The sequence below is a fragment of the Bos taurus genome, chromosome 19 (assembly GCF_002263795.3).
Source record: "Bos taurus isolate L1 Dominette 01449 registration number 42190680 breed Hereford chromosome 19, ARS-UCD2.0, whole genome shotgun sequence".
Classification (NCBI taxonomy): domain Eukaryota; kingdom Metazoa; phylum Chordata; class Mammalia; order Artiodactyla; family Bovidae; genus Bos; species Bos taurus.
This window is the reverse complement of record NC_037346.1, coordinates 54,148,912-54,170,124: the sequence shown is the minus strand read 5'-3', so window position 1 is coordinate 54,170,124 and position 21,213 is coordinate 54,148,912. Positions and strand designations below refer to the sequence as shown.

Here is a 21,213-nt window from a genome sequence, read left to right as displayed (position 1 = left end):
GGGGACACAGTTCAACCATGTGCTCACCCCTCCTATTCTCTCTCCAGCCTGCTGCCCCCGGCTCCCCACCACCTCTGCTGATGACAAAATGACCTCAAGGTTGCCCAGTTTGGTAGACGCTTCCTGTCCTTACTATGTGGGCCTCGCTGCCACACCATTGACGACCCATTCCCCTCCTGGTGTCTTCAGTTGCACAGGATTCCGAATCCTGGGTAGTCCCTTCTCAAACTCCTTTAGGGCTCTTCTCCTCCTCCTCAGTGTCGCTCAGGCTCAGCACTCAACCTTCTTATCTTGCCTCCTAACCAACACCCCTAGCTAATCATCTATGCCCTGCCTTCAACATCCACCACTATGCAGACCACCCCAGAAAGATTTCTCCAGCCCAGACATTTCTCATTTGCAGATCTGACCATGCCACTAGCTGGCCCCAGTGCCTCCAGTGCCAAATGGACCCAACCAGACTTACCCCTTGTTTCCCAGATCCCACCTCTATCTATCAGTCCCTAAGTCGCACAGAGTCTCCTGGAGTTAAAATGATCTTTCAGGGATTTCACTGGTGGTCCAGTGGTTAAAGAACCTGCCTTCCAATGCAGGGGCGTGGGTTTGACCCCTTGTCGGGGAACTAAGATCCCACGTCCCACGGGGCAACTAAGCCCATGTGCCACAACCAGAGAAAAGCCCTGGCACCACAACAAAGACCCAGTGCAAACTAATTAATGATTCAATTCTGTCTCAAAGGGATCCTTTTTGTTTGCCCTCTAGGGTCACTCTAGCTCCTTCCACAGTTTCTCATCTCCCCGCTGTGTGACTTTGCCATCAACCTCTGCCTCCTCTTCCCTGTCTTATCCTTCTTCTCCCTATCATGTACAATGTTCCTGAAGAGATCTCTAGGACAGCCAGGTATAATAAGGTTTAGAAGCACTCAAAGGCCTTCAGGAAAAAATCCTAATCCCTCAATGTGACGTGAGCTGCTCCTTATGATCTGGCCTTTGCTCACCTCTCCCACTTTCCCTTCCATGTGAGCTGTCTTGACTCTTCTGACACTTTGCAGCCCCCTGACCAAGCGAATGTGCTCTCTTCAATCTCCTTTCTCCTGGCTGTTCCCTGTGTCTTCAGTGCTCATCCATTAGCTCTTGACCATTGCAGCCATCTAACTGTGGCTCCCCTTGCATCCTTCAAGACCTCAGGGTGGTCTTTCTGAGCACTCCAGAATGACCTGGATCTCCCTTCCTGCCCTCTTCAGCACCGTGTATGTACTGTAATCATAAGTCAAGGCTTTCAGCTCTAAATCCCCAGCACCCAGTCCACCACCTGGCACATAACACAGGTTCAGTCATCGTTCAACGAGAATCTCTAACTCAGGGAGGAGTACAAAGGAGAAGCGTGAGGCCCAGGAAACTGTCTAAGGTCAAACAGCCAGTATCAGTGGCACTGAGGTTCAGCCTGGCTCACATCTTAAGATTTTTGTCTCCATTCCAGTATTTTCCTCGGTTAAAGTGGGAGGATGATTGCACCAGAACCACTCGGAGAGCTGGTTAAATATGCAACTTCACAGGTCTCACCTTAGACCCAGATGAGTCTGTGTTTAAACAAGCTACTGTGGTGATTCTTATGAACAGAGTTTGAGAACCAACACCCCATCCTCTCTGCCCTGTCTGAAAGGCTTTAAGTTCATCACATTTTTTTTTGGCTGTGCCATGTGGCACGTGGGATCTTAGTTCTCCTACCAGGGACTGAAACAGCACCAGAAGCATGGAGTCTTAGACACAGGACCACCGGGGAAGTCCCATTCATCACATTTTTCTATGGCCAAGTAGGCAGCTATCTGCTTGGTGACAAGCAGTCCTGCTTCCTTACATTTTCACTGAAAGCGATCATTTGTTGGAGTCTTGAAGATTATCCCTTTCAGAGTCCACTGTTGGGATTCAAATTCTACTTGCAGACTCAGTGGAGGTAGAAGGAGGGAAGGAGGGGCTCCAGGAGGAAGTAAAGCAATCTTGTGTGGTCAGAAGTAGCTGGGAGTGGAAGGGAAGCAAGTATCACAGGCAAATAGGACCCTGAGAAAAGGTGCGTCCTTTATGATTAGTTTTTTATTCTCAAATTTTAGCAGTCATCAAAATCACCTGGAGGGCTTATTAAGCTGCAGATACCTATGGGACTTCCCTGGTGGTCCAGGGGTTAAGAATCTGCCTTGCAATGCTGGTTTGATCCCTGGCTGGGAACTAAGATCCCTTGTGCCTCGGGGCAACTAAGCCTGCTTGTCACTACTAGACAGAAGCCCCGTGTACTGCAACAATCCCACATGCTGCAACTAAGACCCGATGGAGCCATACATAAATAAATATATATTTTAAAAAGATGTAGATACCTCGATGCCCCCCAAGGTTCTGATTCGGTAGACCTGGCAATGGGGTTCAAGAAATTGCATTTCTAACAAGCTCCCAGGTGATGCCAATGCTGCTGGTCCAGGAAGCACACTTTGGGAACTGCTGAACTAATTCACCCAGGTGGCTCAAGTGGTAAAGAATCTGCCTGCCAATGCAAGAGACACAGGTTTGATCCCTGGGTCAGGAAGATCCCCTGGAGAAGGAAATGGCAACCCATTCCAGTATTCTTGCCTGGAGAATTCCATGGACAGAGGAACCTGGCAGGCTACAGTCCATGGAGTTGCAGAGTCGAACATGACTGAGTATGTATGTATGTATGAACATACGAGCTAATTCAACCTTTATGACCCATGCAATCATTTATTCTGTAATATCCATGGAGATGAGGATGTGATCACCCTGATTTCTGCTTAAACCAGATACAGATCTTGTTACATTTCAAGCTAGAGTTTCTATGGACAAAACTTAAGATTTTTCTTTGAATGGAATGGAAATTCATCTCCAAACCTTCCACACACTTATCCCAGGCGTGCCTCTTATATTCTCACAGATGCATCCAGCTAGGTCTTCTCCACCTGTCCTTAACAACTTGACTTTTTAACTTAAGAGCAGCACTAAATATTTAATCTTTTTACAGGTAATTCTATGGGGGGTTGCCCATTTTTATAGATTGCAACCGATACCTTAGTCATGAGGTGGTAGTGGCAGGGCTGATAAAGGGATGACAGACCCCAAATATGCACTGACTCATTTTACAACTTTGCCTGGGGGTTGCTCAGACTTTATTAAGCCCAAATAGCCCCTGAGAAATGACACTGCAATCTCTACACTCATGGCTATCATCTACCACAATGTTCCTGGATCAGTCCTAATTTTGAGAATTCTATTGTTACAGACCCACATGAGTCTAATTTTGGGGTCAGAAACTATGATCAAGTAAGTGTGGCCTTTTCTCCAGGTGTTTATAGTGTAACGAGAGGACAATTATTTTGTGTGGTTTAGCTGATTGAGGGGGACAGTAAAAAGAAGATGGAGAAAAGTTGAGAGGTTACAATCAGAAATTCAACATCAGGGATAAAAATTAAATCATTCAATTTTGGTTCAGTTTTCCAAAAGAGGTTCTGCTTATTGCAATGATGGGTTCACCGAGCTATCTGAATTCCTCATTGATTTAGCAATCTTAGTGGATGCCAACTATTTTTAAGATATTATTTTGCGCTCCCTCCTGGAGCGTGTGATACCTTTATCTTTGAGAACTACAAAGGATGAAGGTTTCTCCGGAAGTCAAGAACAAAATTAACGTAAATAAAACGCTGAATGGAAAAGGCAGAAGTCTCTATATCAACTCGGGCTGACATCAGAGTCTTCTAAGTGATGTGGGTTTTCAGCAGGGGAAGTACCCAGTACAGACATTTGAAGACGATTTTAGAGCGCGGTTTGTGACTCTGACTACCGGGGAGCTTAAAATATGGCAGTAAGAAGAAAGGAGTGCGCCTAGCTCACGGGACCCCGAAGGGAAAGGAGAGCGGGGAATTTGTTGTCTCTTTCATCCACGGACGTTTCAAAGCAAGACTCTTGCGGTAACAAAATTGCACTGCGAAAGTAGCGTGTCATTATCTGCTCTTCAAGATGGGGACACGTAGACAGGGAATGGCCTCCAACACGAACAACTTTCAAGTAGCACCGCGGAGCCTCCACTGCACAAAGCGGAAAGCTGGCCTGCTTCCACCACGCTTCATGAAAATGGAGAGAAATATTGGTTTCAATATTTTCTCGTGACTTGAACCGAAAGTTAAAAGGTGACTTTTAAATTGCACATCGCTCCTGATCTTACCCACGATTAATGACTAGAGTGTATGGGAAGAGCGGCGGAATGGAGGACCGCTACCGGGTGCAGAGAGCCGGGAAGGAACCTTGGGGTGCGGGAGCCGGAGCGTCCGGGATTCGGCCCAACAGCAGTTTGCCCGGTGGGGGCAGAATACTCGCGCTCCCGGGAAGGGGATGTCTCCCGGGGGCGGTTACACAGCGAGGCTTGTTTGGCTCGCAGCAGGGCGCTCCCGGGGGAGCGGTTGTGCAGTGGAGGACGCCTGGGAGGCGCGCAGCGAGCAGGATGCTCCCTGGCCCAGGCCGGCGCGTGTACGTGTGTGTGCACGGTACAGGGCGTGTGCACGGCGCGGGCGGGACGCGCGCCAGTGCGGCCGCCGAGCTCCGCTGCAATACAAGGCCAGCGCCGCCGAGTGAAAATACCGCGCAAAACCCTGGCTAGAGAGCCGCGGGGGGCCGGCTGGGGGAACCAAGCGGACGCGCACGGCCGGGCCCTCACCTCACGGCTGAGCGTTCTAATGCGAAGTTGCAGCACCCTCAGACGAGGAAGGAAGCTGCGTGAGTTTCCACGCACCCCAAGAAGACCGCGAGCCCCAGGGACTCGCACGCGCCCGCGCCCGACGACACGGAGCGCGTACCCGCTCGTACCCTGGCGCGCTCCCCGCGCGGTCTGTGGAAAGACAGCTCGGGCGGGTATTAAGGGGAGGGGGAGGAGGGGGTGTGGTTTGGCTGGAACTAGCCAATGGGCCGGGGAGGGGCGCGCGGGGGCGGAGCTCATGTTCAGAGCGCCGATTGGCCAGTTGGCCCTCCGGTATGCAGATACGGTGGAGTCACGTGCCAGGGGCCGGGACGACTTCCTGTTGGAGGCCAAGGCGGGGCGGGGAAGGGGGCGCGAGCGCCCCGTCTGGCTGAAGCGGGGGGAGGGGGGTTCTTGTCAGTTAGAGCAACAAGATGGCCGCGGTGGCAGCTCCGCACCTCAGCGCGACGGCCCCGGGAGCCGCAGCCGCCGCCGCCGGCCCCGCTGCCCCGCAGCCCTGAGCGTCGCCCCGGCCGCCCCCACCGCCGCTGACAGGGCTGTCCCCGCGCCCGCCGCGCTCCTGCCGCCGCCGCCGCCGCCGCGGGCCCGCCCGAGCCGGAGGCGGAGGGAGCGGAGCCGGCCGAGCGCAGAGCGCCGAGCTCAGCCGCCGCCACCTCGGATCGCGGGCCGCGCCGGAGCCGCCGTCCCGCCTGCGGGCGCGAGGAGGAGGGCGCGTCGCGGCGTCGCCGGGGCCGGACCTGGACCCGCCGGGACGCGCCGCCGCCCACCCGCCCGCGCCGCCGCCGCCGCCGCCCGCGCCGGGACTTGAGCCCGCGGCGCCGGCGCTGAGCGGGCCCCCACCGCCCGAGCGCCCCGCAGGCCCCGGGGCGGCCGTCGGAGTGTTCTTTGCCGCCGCCGCCAGGGCCGCGCCGCCGGATCCCCTCCGAGGAGCCGCCGCCGCCGCCGGGGACGGAGCCCAGGTGAGCGCGGGCCGGGCCTCCGAGTCGCCGCAGCCGGCGGAGCTGTTGGCGTCGCCTTTGTTCGGCCGGGCCCGGAGCGCGAGGGGTCGCCGCGGGTCCCGGCGGGAAGGATGCGCAGCGCGGGGCGGCGGGAGGAACTGCTGGCTGCGCGGGGCCCGGGTGCGGGCGCGCGCAGGGCGAGAGGCTCGCGGTGCCCGGTGCGATCCGCACGGCAATTGCGTGTGTGGTGTGCGTAAAACGATGCTTTGGTGGAATTGGTTCTCCGGGAGCAGTCACCCGCGCGGGTTTTGCATTTCTGATGGCATGCACGAACCCGGGCGTTTTCGGTGTGGGGCCTCTCCCGCCGTTGTTTGGGAGTGGGGGGCTCAGAGCAAGCGCGGGCGTGCTTCTGCTAGCATGGAGGGGCCCCTCGGCCTCCCGCGGATCTGGAATCAGGTGGGCTGCTCGCGGCGCTGCAGGCTGCGGGGCGATGCGCACGAGGGACGGGAGGCGAACCGCAGCTGCCCGTCTCTGGGAGCGCGGAACCGGAGCGCCTCGGGGGCCACCTCCACTCGTGCGTCGCCTCGTCTGCACCTTTTTCTCGTGGATGAGATTCGTTAATAGATTCGTATCTGTTAAATGTGCAGATGTGGATCCAAGGGTTCCCTGCGCGTTAACTCGGTGGAGAATCTTTCGCTTGCAGGTTACACGCAGTTTTGGGAATCTCACGGAACATGCAGGATTGCTGCCTCCACGTCGCGGGGCGGGGGCGGAGGAGCCGCAGATCCCGGCCGCACCTCTAGCGGTGTTGGGCGCTCGACTGTCTCAGGGATTCAGCGAAATGAGTGCAACTGTCTCGAACCTCTACCTCTGGCAGATCAAACCTCCATTTGAGTGGTCTGCTCGGCTATATTTAGGCATGAACTGCAGATTCTGAACTCAAAATGGTGCTCTGCAGATGTCCAACTTAAGCGTATTTAAGGAGTTAGTTGCAAGTTGGAGGCGTCTGGCTGGTTTAATCCATTGTGTTGCTGAGGTTCATGTTTTCTCCTGAATCCGGTGTTCACCGCGGTGTCCTGCGGTGTAGGTGGTCAGTTAGATGATGGCTGTGTAGAGACTGCTACGTCTCTGAGTGTAATTTGACCCCGCAGGAGGCTTATTTTATGCAAGTTATTTCCTACATTTAGAATTGAGTAACTATGGGGATGAGTTGAGACACTGGAAATGTGGGTTGAGTGATCTTAGAAGACAGCGGTGGCCAGTTTGGAATGTGTAGGGGGTGCAACCATTCTGTGCATGGACTCCATACTTCCTTCAATAGTATGTGAAAGAATAAAGGATAAAATTTAGCTCCAGACCAGATGAACTTGGTTGGCAGAGGGCAACTTGAAGAAATTTATTCCAGAATCACGGAAGTGGTGAAGGTCTTTGAACACCTTTCAGTGTGGCACACCTAAGGATGCTTTGTTGGGAGAAGTGATGCAAAATGAGGTTTTAAGAACTAGCCCAGTTATATTATCCGAATTAATTTTATTGCTGGTGTTTAAACAGATGATAATTGTCTGATTAGTTATTACTTTGTTCACCGATACTGAAAGAGTTTTCTCCTACAGAAAGTTTTTAATATTTGTGTTTTCATAAGAATAGACGTTTTAGAATCTTTTTGTCTTTCTCACATTGGATCAATAGAAATTGATAGCCCAGAAAGTGGTGATAGTAAAAGTATTGTTTCAGTTAAATTATACTTATGGTGATGTAGAATAATTTCTAAAAGCTAGCACTAGTACTGTGTTAAGAAGTAGAAAGGATACGAGTCCCAGATATATATGTGTGTGTGTATTCATGTATGTATATGTTCAGACCTGATGTTATTATGTGGGTCTACTTTGAAAAGCCCTCTTCTTATCTTTCATACTTATTGTTCAAATCAAAGACCTTATGGTCTTGTACATCTGATTTACTATTAAGATGTGAAATTAAATAAAAGTTGATACTGAGGCTATAATAAGACTTAATCCTAACTATTTCGTCCTGGTTCTAGCATTGAAATACTTTAGTAGTAACTTGGGTTACAGGTAAGTGTTGATTTTAGGTTTTCCTCCTTGCAGTGTTTATTGTTGTTGCTGTTTGTCAAGTGGCATATGTTGTAACACTTTGACAAAGATTATTTTGTAACAGGTTTATGTTTATACTTAGTTGGCTTAGGAGTTTTGGAACAAATGGTTGCCTGAGAGTGCTGATTATAAGGGAAAGTAGAGCGAACTGTTTCATTTGACTCCCAGTGATTAAAATATAACTGAACCATGGGTAGGGGGGATATAGGAAACTTTAAATTACAGTATTTCTCACCTCCTCCACCTTTTTGTTAAACAGCCGGCTTTACTGAGATAAATGTGTGCTTTTCCAAATGCTGTCATCTGGCTCACTTCCAAAACCATGCTGGAGGAGGAGGAGGTCAGGGCTGGGGGGCCGGGGGGGGGGGGGGGGGGGGTGGGAGGCAGCCTTTTTCCTTAGTGAAGAGAGCTTTCAGTTGGAAAGAAATGGAAGATAAAAATTCCTACAGTACTAGCTGAGAATGGATGTTTGCATTACTTCCCAAACTCCAAATGGGGGTGATAAGGTCCTGAATGTAAATTTACCATTGGTTGACTCAAGAATGTGATGCTAATTTTAAATCTAAAAGAGAAAGAGATTACTAGGGAAAGTCTATTTCTCTGTTATTTGATTTCAGCATATAGAATGTCTATGACATCATATAACTTCTTTAACAACTTAATATTTAGAGAATTAGAGCCATTTTAAAGACTATTTTATGGTTTATTTTTTTAACCTTCCCTGGTAGGAATTAGATCCATGAGATTGTATGCATATGTTTTCAGTAATATTTACCTCTGAGTCCAGGTTTATTGTGTAAAGATGATATCTGAGAAGATTTTATAAGAAAGAAAATAGATTGGCTGTGGAGTCTGAGGCTGTTCTATATATCGGAATAGCATATGAGTTAATTAAAATTTGGGGATGGAGTAAGCAAAGATTACTTAGAGCAACCGAAGCCTGTGTGGAAAGCATGAGAAACACAGAGGTGACAAGGGGCAGGTTTATAAAAGGCCTTGGAAGATGGTAAGCTCCGGGAGCAGGAGCTGGGGCCCTGAGCAGGCAGTGCCTGGAAGGTTATAAGGGGAAGAACCAGGGAACTTTGTTTCTGTTTGTTTTGCTTTTCTTTTTCTTTGACTGAAACTGTTTTGGCTTCTTACTCCTGATTTTGAGACAATTAAATGGGTTTTTACCTTTTATCCAGCTTTATTTCAGAGGGTCTTCTGATTTTTTGATGTAAGGAAGTCTTTTTGAAAAGTATTGGTACCATGGTTTATTTTGTCTGATAACTGGCTTCATAGTGAAGGTGACTAGATATTATTTGCCTGATTAAGACAGTTAACATCTCAATAACTTTGAGTAATGTCATATAACTTTGAAGATGTCATATATTTGAGTAAAGCAAGGAGAATATCAAATGAGAACCAGCAACCAGCTTTTTTTTTTTAGGACACTTTGCAGATTTTCTTGCTTTAAGCCAGTTTAATCATGACTAGTTACATTTTTACAAATTAGCTTTATCATTTTTAAAATTTTTGTTAGAGTATACTTGATTTACAGTGTTGTGTTAGTTTCTGCTATACAGCAAAGTGAATCAGTTGTGTGTGTGAGTGTGTCTGTGTGTGTATATGTATATATATATCCACTCTTTTAGATTCTGTTCTCATATAGGTTATTACAGAGTATTGAGTTGAGCAAATTAGCTTTTAAATGTGCACTCATAAGGAGAGTATTCTTTACTTTGCAAAATAATATACAATAAGCTTTCTTTAAGATGTACTCAATCATAAACATTTAAAGAACCAGGTAACTTATACACAGCTCTCTTTAGGAATATAATTACTTAAAAATTTAAAGGTTACTTGTTATCGGAAATAACTATAAAATCTTATGTAGAGATTGTATGTGTGACATTCAAACAAAAAAATGTGCAATTCTTGCCCAGTGAACTTGTTTGAACAACTTGATTAAAATAATCCTGTAGCTTTTCTGTTGTACAAATTATGTATTGGAACTGTAACTTAAAATTATATGAAAAATGAAATCTGAATTTTTCACTTCTCCAATGGGGACATGAGAAAGATGCACGGGAAAAGCACGGTGACAATTCAGACCCTTTGTGCCATTTTTGGAGTTTAAAAGTGAATTCTCTTCTTGGCTGCAGATGCTTTCAGTGAGTGAAGAAGCTATTGCAGGGATGGTGAGCTGTTTGTTAAGAATGCATTCTTCCTCTGCAGCCCTCAGAAGCCTATAGGGCTGTGTGCAGAGCTAGACAATCTGGGCATCCAGCCATAAAACAGCCCTGCTGCCGCGCAGATAGCGGTTCGCACCCTCCTGAGCCCTCCATGGCTGCAGACCACAACAGAAGGAATGGCCTTGGGAAAGCCGCGCTCACTGCTGTTTTGAACTCTTAATATTCTGTGTGGCTCTCTGAGTTCCAGCCCCGCCTTGGGACTTTGGTTTTCTAAGATGTAGTAATGGTTAAGGGTGGGCAAGAATACAGCTTCTGAAATCAGTCTCTTCTAGGCCAGTGGATTTTAACATTTGCTGTGGGAAATGAGCAGCGGGTTGTCCGTCCCAGGGTCTCCCTCTCCTTGTTTACCTCCGTGTCACGGTACTTCTTTCCTGCTGGGGAACGACCTGCCCAAAGACACATCGGATTGCTGGGCCCTGCACACAGGGCCCAGAGGAGGGAGTCCCATGGAGTCAGTCCTCCAGAGAAGAGAACCTGTGGGCTAGATTGGTCCCTTGTGGCTCAGACCCCACTCTAGTTCCTCATAAACCATTTTTGACACAAAACTTTAAAAACAACTTTTGTACAAAAATATGAAAATGGAAGAGTACACAAACATGTCAGCTCATCTTTGTTGCAAAGTTAGGGCATTTTCTGTGAACATCATCTATTTGTATAAATGCACATGATCCCCTGTGATCCCCTAGAATACAAACACCTGGACAGTTCTTTTTTTTCCCTTTAATCTAAAGACCTTCTCTGTTTTCCTTCTTTAGAATGTTTTAGAAATTATTACACTTATATCCTTGTGATGTCCTACCTCTGAAGGCCTGAAATGCAAACCTACAGTTTCACAACATCAAGTCAAACTGTTTTCAGTAGCCGATAACCCCTGCCTGTGGCTGAGTCTCTTACTGATGGGCAGGCTGGCTAGTGTCGGAGTTCATGTCGGGAGTGTGTGTGCTGCTGGATGCATTTTATGTGTACAGTCGAGCTTATTAAGGATAAGATTTCTCACAACGAAAATCAGTTGCTTGGGTTGAGCCTAAAGGCATAGTTTATTTTTTATTACCGAAGATAATTTCTCTTTAATTTTTCTTTTAATAAATTGATAATTTAAGATAGCCCCCAGGAATTAAAGTTAAGGTCTGAAACAAGCAAATGGCAGCAGAGGCAAAACTTACCACCTCCCCAGCCTTTGCTGCTGTGAACAGATGTTAACATCAGGAATGGGAGGGGAGGTGGGATTACTACTTTGATTACCTTGTGTCTTCTCACACTGTGTATGACCTGCAGAGGGGGAGGGGAAAGAGTGTGTAGGAAGGGAATTCATAACAATAGGCTTCCCTCTTCTGGAGGCTGATGTTTTAAATGAGGTTTTGAGGGTAGGTGAGGGAAACAAGTGAAGGCTGTGTGGAAGCAAAAACATTGGAGTCACTGAGGACGGTGGAGAAGTGTCTGTGTGTGTGTGTGTGTGTGTGTGTGTTGGGGGGTTAGGAAGCATCCTCTCAGGTAGCCAGGTCTCAGTGTTAAAATAATCTTCACATAGTTCCACCTAACATTTGAGCATTTGCTCTGGGATAGTGTGCCAAGGATGTGACATTACTATCTTGTTTAATCCTCATAACCCTCACAGAAGATGGTTGCTTTAATTAAATTCTGTTTTTCAGAGGAGGAAAGGAGGACGGAGAAGAAAGTAAAAGATCCTGCAGCTTGTAGAAAGTGCAGCCAGAATTTACACTCAGACAGTCCACTTCACAGCCCTCATACATGGATAAATAGCTTGGATTATTTGAATAACTTTTTAGTTAGTCTCTCTCCTCTGGTCTGTGTCCCACCAATACATTTTGTGTTTACTCATTCCTCAGTAGCAGCTTGTAAGGTAACTACTGTTATTGTGTTCATTTTCTAGATTGGGAAGCTGAGGCTGATGGAAGTTGAATAATTTGCCCCAAGTCAGGGCCTTGATAATGTGTCTGGATTCTCTGATGCCAAAGTTAGAACTGCTTTCTAAAGCCCAAGCCTGCTCATGTCAGTCCCTCCTTTACTCCACAAAAATTTAATACCTTCTCTATTCAGTGGCCACAGTGAAGACTGACCTCTCACTGCCCTCCCTGAGGTGTCCTTAGTGATGGAGACAGGCACCAAACAAGTAAAAACAACAAAGCGAAAAACTAAGATAGCAATTAAATGTCGTGAAGCTTCCTGAGTTCACAGCAGTCCATCGTGGCGTGTAATTACGTAGCCGTGTTCTGCATCTCCTTTGGTGAAGCTGCACGTTAGCACATGGAATGATGAGAGAAGTCCAGCAGCAGAAGGAATTTTTATCTTCCTTAGCCTTATCAGCCTTCCCCACTCACATGACCACCGAACATTGTTTTCCCTTCAGTACCACCGTATAGTGTCATTCAGTGAGAGGGACTTGGGGATGCAGAAGGAGAGTGCCCAGGCACTCGGAAGAGGGAGGGAACACGTGGGTCACAATGGTCAGGCAGGACCTCACTTGAAGTGGGCCCTGAAAGACTGGTAGCATTTGGATGGATGGAAGGGATATTCTACAAGGAGACAGATGGGCAAGTCATGTTTGGGGACCATTTCGGCAAGCACCTGACCATAGCAGCTGGAGCCCAGTGTTTTTATTGAGTAAGTGAACCCTGAGACCTAGCTGTAAGTGGAGGTTGTATGTTGACTTTGAAGTTTAGAAGGGGCTGTATGGGTAGCATCTCCATTCTTTGGCTGGTTAGGAGCTTTTGGTGGTTGTTGATGGGCATGCCATTGAACCAAATGGTAGATTTGAAAATTGCATCAAGCAGGTGGTTGGAGGGGAGATTGGAAGCATGAAAAACCATGGCTGTTGTGGTTGTCTGTGGAAGGTGATGCGAGCTTAGACAAGCGTAATGGTAGGGTCAAACTGAAAAGGTGTTAGAAAGAGTCAGCAGGACAAAACAATACCAAATGATTGGTGTGGGGCTGTTGGAAAGAATTCTAAGAGGTCAGACACAGAGGGCTCACTGCTCTTCCTGGGATGTTTGAGAGAGGCCTTAAATTAAGTAAATAAAGAAGCTAATGGTAAAACTGTTTGATTTAATACATAACAGTGAGTCCTTTTAAAATGCTGATTGGAGAAAGCACATAATATAGCAGTTTTAGGAGAGTTTATCGTTTGAGGTTCTGGTATAGAGATTTGACTCACAAGCATAAATCCCAGTATGTAATGAGCCATGTAATAATAGGGTTCTGCTGTTAATTATGGTGAGTACTGTCAACGAAATCGAATTTTCTTAGTACCACCCCCGAAAAAATATCCTAACTCAGACTTTATATAACAGTCCCAGATACACTGTAAACTTTGTAGATATGGGATATTGACCGAAAAAAGAGAGAAAACAAATCTTCAGTATTTCCAGAAAATCTTACTCATCCTCAGTGCACCGTGTTGTCTGTGGGAGCCTATAGGGATGGGCAGTTACCTTTTCAGGTCTCTGGGCGCCGCCAAATTCTAAAGATTAATATGTGATATTTCTTATGGACATTTGAACCTTAGGTATAGTTCCTGGTTTGCCTTTCACAGATAAGGTGACTATCATTAGATATTAGCCATTGGAAAAATGAGTGTTATAATTAATAGGATCATTCTGGCCAATCCACAACGTCTGGTTAGCATATATTAGATGTATTTTTCTGTTCTCCTCTAGGGGGACTCTGGAAGTCAGATCGAATTTTAGAAGGATATTGAAAATTCTTTTTCTTGAAATTAGTTTATGTTGACTTGTAATTTAAGTACTCCTTTAACACAGTTATTAAATATGGCTATTTAATTAGCTTGCACACATGCCTTCTATTTAACCTCTGATGGCAGAATTTTGGTTATGTAGATCCCATGGCCTAAGAAAATGGGATTTTCTCTTGTGGTCTTTCAACTAAATCTCAAATTAGTGAACATTGATTTCAGAATTCAGCCTTTAGGATTTCTCAAGTTTTTCTTGCTTTTTATTGATACTTGTCTTTCCCATAACACACCCCTCCTCTTTTTTTTTCATTTGTTCTTTTCATGTTTTTAGGGTTTGTATTTTTTAGTATTTTCTCGCCTGAAGCTTTGCATCTCAGAGGTGGCAGTGAAGGTCTCTCGTGAGACAATAGGATGAGCAGTGTGCTTTCATTTCGATCTATTGTTGTTTTGCTAAGCCTGTTTGCTCTGAGGATATAAACTCACAAGTGGAGAAAGGATTCCAGACTTCATAATAGCTATAGTTTTTTGAGTGCTTATCATATGCCAAGTTCAGGCACTTAATTTATTACCTAATTCATTCGCATCAGCAGATGAGGAAACCAGGGCACCTTGGAGAGGGCACGGCTCCCTGATTGCTGTGACCATGCTGTTTAGTTGTTCCCCTCATTCAGATGGACACGGTGATTTTTATTACCTTTGAAGATCTTCACTTCAGTCACTCAGTCATGTCCGACTCTCTGAGACCCCATGGACTGCAGCACACCAGGCTTCCCAATTCTCCAAGAGGTCTTTGGGCCCCAATTTTGATGTGTGGCATTTGGTCTATTTTAATTTTAAAAATCCATCACATGTTAACATAAATTACCTGTGTCTAATGGGATCATAGCCCCAAATAGAATCATTTTGGGCTCTAAAAGTATATTGAAAGAAAAGCAACTTTGATGTGCTTATGAGAAATGTTATTTCTGTTTGAAAAACCTGATAGTAAATTCTCTTTTCTCCCCGAATTCTAACTCTGACATCCAGAATGTGGCTGAGGCAGGAGCATGTCGGCAAGACAAATGCAGATCTCATGAAATCTCACGGATTACTTCTTTCCTGCCAGAGCAGCAGGTTTTTCTTAAAGCATTGTTTGAAAATTAACATTACTGAAAATTTTAAGCCTACTTAAAGGGATTCTGTGATAGTTTTGATTCAGATTATTAAAAGTGAGACGACGTTTTTATAAAAATCTGTGTCACCTTGCTACTAGAGTGCTTTAGTTATTAACAGGGTAAGCTAGCAGTAAGCTGCCTTTGATATATATGAGCAGCATGTGATAACTGTCTTTCCTAATACTTCCTATTGAATCTCATGTTTCAGTTGGAAAGCAGTTTCCTCATTTGACCCATTTTTCTTCTCTATTGTGTCTTTCTTCTGGTTCTTCAACACAGAATGTTTGAAGGAATGTTGCAAACCGTTACAGACTTAGAACGTGAAGAGATTCATATGCCTGCTTTGGAGTACGCGGATTCTCTTTTGTTGTTTTATCTGGTTCGCTGGTTGGAGGGAGAACAGTTTTGCTTCCTTACTTTCATGTCACAGTGTTCAGAAGAGATACATACGAAATGGCTGAGAATGGCAGAGAAGCGTATGGGTAAAGATCTTCTTCTGTAACATGGATAATTTAATGATATTATAATTTTAGCAAACATATATGTAGTAAGCCTGGCTTAATAATATATCTATATTGTAACATGTCTGTTTGGAGACCTGGGTCTCTTGATATCATTATCTTGTTGTTAATGCCACCATTAGTCACAGGTATGACTTGTTATCATGTGATAACATTTGTTTCACACCCATGGCTTTATAGAAGCTTGAATTGACTTCTGTGCTTGCCAGATCAAATTCTTAATGTCCTAACATACCTAACACCTGTCTCCTTCATGAAACCGTCTGTGAGTTCACTGTGTAAACTTTCTCCTTTCTGTCTAAACTCACGCCTTTGGTGACCTCATTCAGTCCTGGGACTTTAAATACCGTACAGACCCAGAAGACACCTCAGTTTTGTTTTGTAGCCTGGACTGCTCCCAGGACTCAGTATTTGCATATCTGGTTGCCTTCTCCATATCCTCACCCTACAGCGTCAGGACCCAACTCCTGCTCTTGCCCACATGTCCACTCTGCCTGCACTCCTCCCTGTCTTACTTGAGAGAGTATTACATCCTTCCAATTACTCCAGTCTAAATCTTTGGAGTCCTTCTTGGCTCCATCTTTCTTTCCATGTACAGTAATGAGGGGGGTGGGGTGGGGGTGCTTCCCTGGTGGCTCAGTGGTAAAGAATCTGCCTGCCAATGCAGGAGACACAGGTTTGATCCCTGGTCCAGGAAGATCCTCTGGAGAAGGAAATGGCATCCCACTCCAGTATTCTTGTCTGGAGAACCCTATGGACAGAGGAGCCTGGCAGGCAGGCTACAGTCCATGTGGTTGCAAAGAGTCGGATAGGACTTAGTGGCTGAACAACAACAGTACATAGTGAATTAACAGGAGCTTTCTAAGTAATCCACGGGTCAAAGAAGAGATCACAAGAGAGAGTCAGAAAATACTTTGAACTGAATTTAAAACAGAAGACACAAGCTATCAAAATCCATGTGATGATGAGCAGCTAAGCTGTGCTAAGAAGGAATTGTATAGCTTTAAATGTCTGTATTAGAGGGCTCTCAAAGCAATAATTTCAACCTCTACTTTATGAGTCCAGAAAGTGAAGAACAAAAACTAGGCCCATAGTGAACAAAAAGAAGGAAATAAAAATTAGAAGTCAGTGAAATAGAAACAGGAAAGATCAGTAAAACCAAGAGCTAGTTAATTGAAAATATCAACAGATTGAGAAACCTGTAGCTGGACTGACTGACCAAGAAAAAACAAAGAAGATACAAAGTACCAAAATCAAGAATGAAGAGAAGACTTAGTACTGATCTTACAAAACTTAGATTGATACTTTGTGCCAACAAAATTAGACACCTTAGGTGAAATGGACAGAATTCTAGAAATAGATTGCCAAAACTGACTCAAGAATGAAAAGTCTGAATGGACATATAACAAGAAAAGAAGCTGAATTAGTAATTAACAATCTTGCCACAAAGAAAAGCCCAGCTCATCTTGGCTTCATTGATAAATTCTGTCAGACGTAAAAAGAACTAATCCAAAGCCTTCACAAACATTTCCAGAAAATAAAGGAGGAAGAAACACTTCCCAGCGGATTCTGAGGCCAGTATTGCCATGATACCAGAGCCAAAGACAGCATAAGAAAATAAAACTGCAGCCCAATATCTCTCATCATTGTAAACACAAAAATCTTTCTACTATTAGGAAGCCAAGTCCACCAGCAACATATAAAAAGGATTATGATCAAGTGGGATTTATCCTAAGATTGCAAGCTTGAATTAGCATTCTAAAATCCCTTGGTGTCATATACCATATTGGTAAAATCGAAGATAGAACCACGTGATCATCGCAATAGACACAGAAAAGGCATTGGACAGAATTCAGTTCCCATTCATGATCTTTAAAAATTAAAAAAAAAAAAACTTCTGAGCAAATAAGGTGTAGAAGGATAATTTCTTCAACTTAATAAATAGTGTATAGGAAAAATGAAAAAAATAAAAGGAACTAATTCATATTTGAGTATGAGCAACTATAAATGCCTTCTTCTAAATGTGGGAGCAAGATTTGCTTCTATTCAACATTGTATTGGAGGTTCTAACCTGGGCAGGTTAAAAAATTGGTGGTGGTGGGTGAGGCGGGGAGCCAGGCATTTATATTGGAAAAGTGGAAGTGTTGGTTGCTCAGTCATGTCCAACTCTTGGTGACCCCATGGACTGTGGCCCACCAGACTCCTCTGTCCACAGACTTCTCCAGACAATACTGGAGTCAGGGAATCTTCCTGACCCAGGGATAGAACCTGGGTCTCCTGCATTGCAGGCAGATTCTTTCCCATCTGCGCCACCAGGGAAGCCCTTTATATTAGAAAAAAGAGAAGTAAAACTGTCCTTATCCACAGATGGTGTGCTTCTGTATGTAGAAAACATACAGTAATCTGTACACACACAGGTACTAGAACTAGGAGACAAGTTGAGCAAGGTCACAGGATACAGATCAGTATACGAAAATCATTTGTATTTCTGTATACTAGTAAACTAGCAAATTTCATTTGAAAAAGAAATTAAGAAAACAGTTTCACTGTGGCATCAAAAAGAATTACATACTTGAGAATAAATTTAACAAAAAAGTGAAACACAAAAGACAACTGAGAGAAATTAAAGAAATAATTAAGAAATTAAAGAAATAGTTTGTGTTCATGGATGGAAAGATGCAATGATGTTAATATAGCAGTTCTCCCTAAATTCAATTCATATCACAGAAAACTTTTTTTCAGAAATTGACAAGCTGATTCTAAAATTATGTGAGAATGCAAAAGACGTAGAATAGCCAAACTCATTTTAACAAAACACAAAAGAAGGACTTAACGTCTCCAGTTTAAGTTTATACAGGAGGACTTCCCTGTTGGTCCGCTGGTTAAGACTTCAGCATTTCCACTGCAGGGGGCACAGGTTCGATCCCTGGTCTTGGAACCAAGATCCCATGTACCGTGTGGTGTAGCCGAAACAGACAGACAAAGAAGAATATGCTGTAAAGTGAAAGCAGTTAAGACAGTGTGATACTGGCACATGGGCAGACATATGGAGCAGAATTGAGTGTTAAGATATAAACCTTTGAACTGATTTTTGACAGAGGTACCAAGGCAGTTCAGTAGGGGAAAGGATAGTCTTTTGAATGAATGTTCTAGGACAGTTGGCTGTCCATATGCCAAAAAGAAAAAAGGTGATTTAGACCTCGCACCATACACAAAAATGAACTCAAAATGGATCATAGACTTAAATGTAAAAACGGAAACTATAAAACTGTTAGACAAAGCACAGAAGAAAATCCTAAAGACTTTTGGTTAGACAAAGAGTTCATAAATAAAACACCAAAAGCATGATTCAAGAAGAAATAAATTAATATATTGGATTTTAAGAAGAGTTTACTTTGGCTGCCTGCAATGCAGGAGACCTGGGTTCGATCTCTGGGTTGGGAAGATCCCCTGGAGAAGGAAATGGCAACCCGCTCCAGTATTCTTGCCTGGAAAATCCCGTGGACAGAGGAGCCTGGTAGGCTGCAGTCCATGGGGCCGCAAAGAGTCAGACACAACTGAGCGACTTCACTTTATTGGACTTTAAATTAAAAATACTGTGCTTCAAAAGATGTCATTATGAACATGAAAAGACAGTCCACAGACTAAAAGAAAATATTTGCAAATCAAATAGCTGAAAAAGCTTGTATTCAGAATATATTAAAAAACAACTCTTGTAACTCATTAATAAGACAAAATACCGAGTTAAAAAATGGACAAGGATTTCAGTAGGCATTTCGCCAAAAAAGATATACAAATAGCTAATAAGCACATAAGATGCTCAACATCATTAGATATAGAGGAAATGACAATTACAACCATAGCCACTTCATGTCCGCTAGAAAGGCTGCGATCAAAAGGACAGACAATCACACGGGTGTGAAGCAATGGGCAGCCTCATCTGCTGATGGTGGGAATTGCTCGTTGCAGCAGCTTTGGGACAGTTTGGCAGTTTCTTAAAAAGTTGAACATAAATTTACTGTATAACCCAGTAGTTCCTTTCCTACATATCTACCCAGTACAGATAAAAGTCTATCTGCACTCAAAAGCATGAAGTTGTTTGTAATAACCAGGAGAGGAAGCAACCTATAAACAACCATCAGCTTTTTGTAAATGCTTAAACAAAATGTGGATGTCTATACAGTGGAGTGCTATTCAGCCACACAAAGAATGGAGTTGGGATACATGCTACAGTGTGGATGAATCTCAGAAACATTGTGTCAAATGAAAACAGCCAGATTTCATTATGTGATACTTCCAGAAAGGGCAGATCTGGAGGATCCAAAAGTATATTAGTTGCTGTCTGAGGCTAAGGGTGAGCATGGGGATTTGCATGAAGGATTTTTGGTGGGTAATAAAATCTTTTGAAAACTAGATTATGGTTATGGCTGTACAACTCTAAATTTACTGTGAATCAGTTTTTAAGTGAGAAGATGTTATTTTAAGGCTTCAATGCGTATTAAAATATATATACTTACTATCAGAATTTTCGCCTTATTTTTTATTAAAATATGAGAATTGTTCTTTGTGTGTTTTGTTTTTGCTTGGTTTTATTTTGGGGTTATCTTATCATCGCTATTTAATGTTCTTTATAGTCAAGATGTTAATTGGATTAGTGACAAAAATATTATTAGCCATCATTATATCTTGTATATCTGTTGCATTCCATGAGTGAGTCTTAACTAATTGCAGCTGTTTAAAATTCACAGATCGTAGGGTTTATAAAAAATAAAACTGAGATCCAAAGAGGTGGTGTGCCTTCCATAAGATCAGACAGTCCTGAGTTCACACCCAAGGGTTGCCAAAGAAAACTAGCTTTATGTCTTTTGACATAGGAAAAGGAGCAAAGGAAAAGACAATTGATAAAAACAGACTAGTAAGCAAGCATTTAAAAACTTAATCTTGCCAGTGATCAAAGAAAAGCAAATTCAAGATACTAGAACTTTTTTAACATCTCCATCTGGCTAAGTTTAAATATAATCCAAAGGAGAATAAGAAAGGAAAATCTTCCACTCATGTGCTGCTAGTGAGGACGAGTACAGATGCCTACAGACAGTGAAGATGATAGTATGTATCAGAAGATTCAAATGCCTTAATACCCCTCGTGAGGGTATTTTTCTGGCATCTTTATTAAGGTGTCCCCCCCCCCATATATTAAACTGTACAAATTTGAAGTTTACCCTTCAATAAAATTTTATATATGTATATACCTTTGAAACCACCCCTACGATCAAGGCAATGAGCCTATCTATTGATGTTAAGTTTTGAAGTCTGTTGGTAGGAGTGGTGGGAAGCAAAATTTAAAAACCATGTGACCACTGGAAAATGGTGATAGGGGGAATGGGGATGACTTCCTTATAGTTTTACCCATAAAGGTAGCTATTATACACAGCAGGTTTTGAAATGTTTGTCATTCTTGTAGGAAGGTAATTATCTCAAATATTATTTAATCAATTATTTCCTTTGGGGGCTAAAATCTGTTTTTTTGAACATATAGAAAAGCACTGTGGTTAGGAGATATTGGGACATCATGCACAAGTAAAGTTTTAACAAGAGAAGTGGGAGTCAACATATGGTTGCCATCTTTTAGTCACGCCATGTAAGACATTCAAATAAAAACCACCAGCATCCGCTCTTATTACTTTGTAAAATAAAAGACATTCTCATGCAAAGAAGTAGAAAACACAATCTTAGGGGAGAATCCTATAAATTAACTGAATGTGACTTTGTGAAAAATAGTCCTTATCCTTTTTTC

The 21,213-nt window shown here is 44.0% G+C and overlaps 1 protein-coding gene across 7 annotated transcripts in view; it reads left to right on the top strand.

Annotated features, from left to right (window-relative positions):
- Window positions 1–5,147: 5,147 nt before the first annotated feature.
- TNRC6C (trinucleotide repeat containing adaptor 6C) overlaps window positions 5,148–21,213 on the top strand; it is a 115,924-nt gene continuing 99,858 nt past the window's right edge. For 6 of the 7 annotated variants that reach the window (XR_009491605.1, XM_015458998.3, XM_059878357.1 and 3 more), the window contains exon 1: window positions 5,148–5,708. The gene's annotated coding sequence lies outside the window, so the exon portion shown is untranslated. Of the gene's footprint in view, window positions 5,709–8,184 lie in introns of those variants that run through there. The other variant, XM_059878356.1, reaches the window with a different exon arrangement.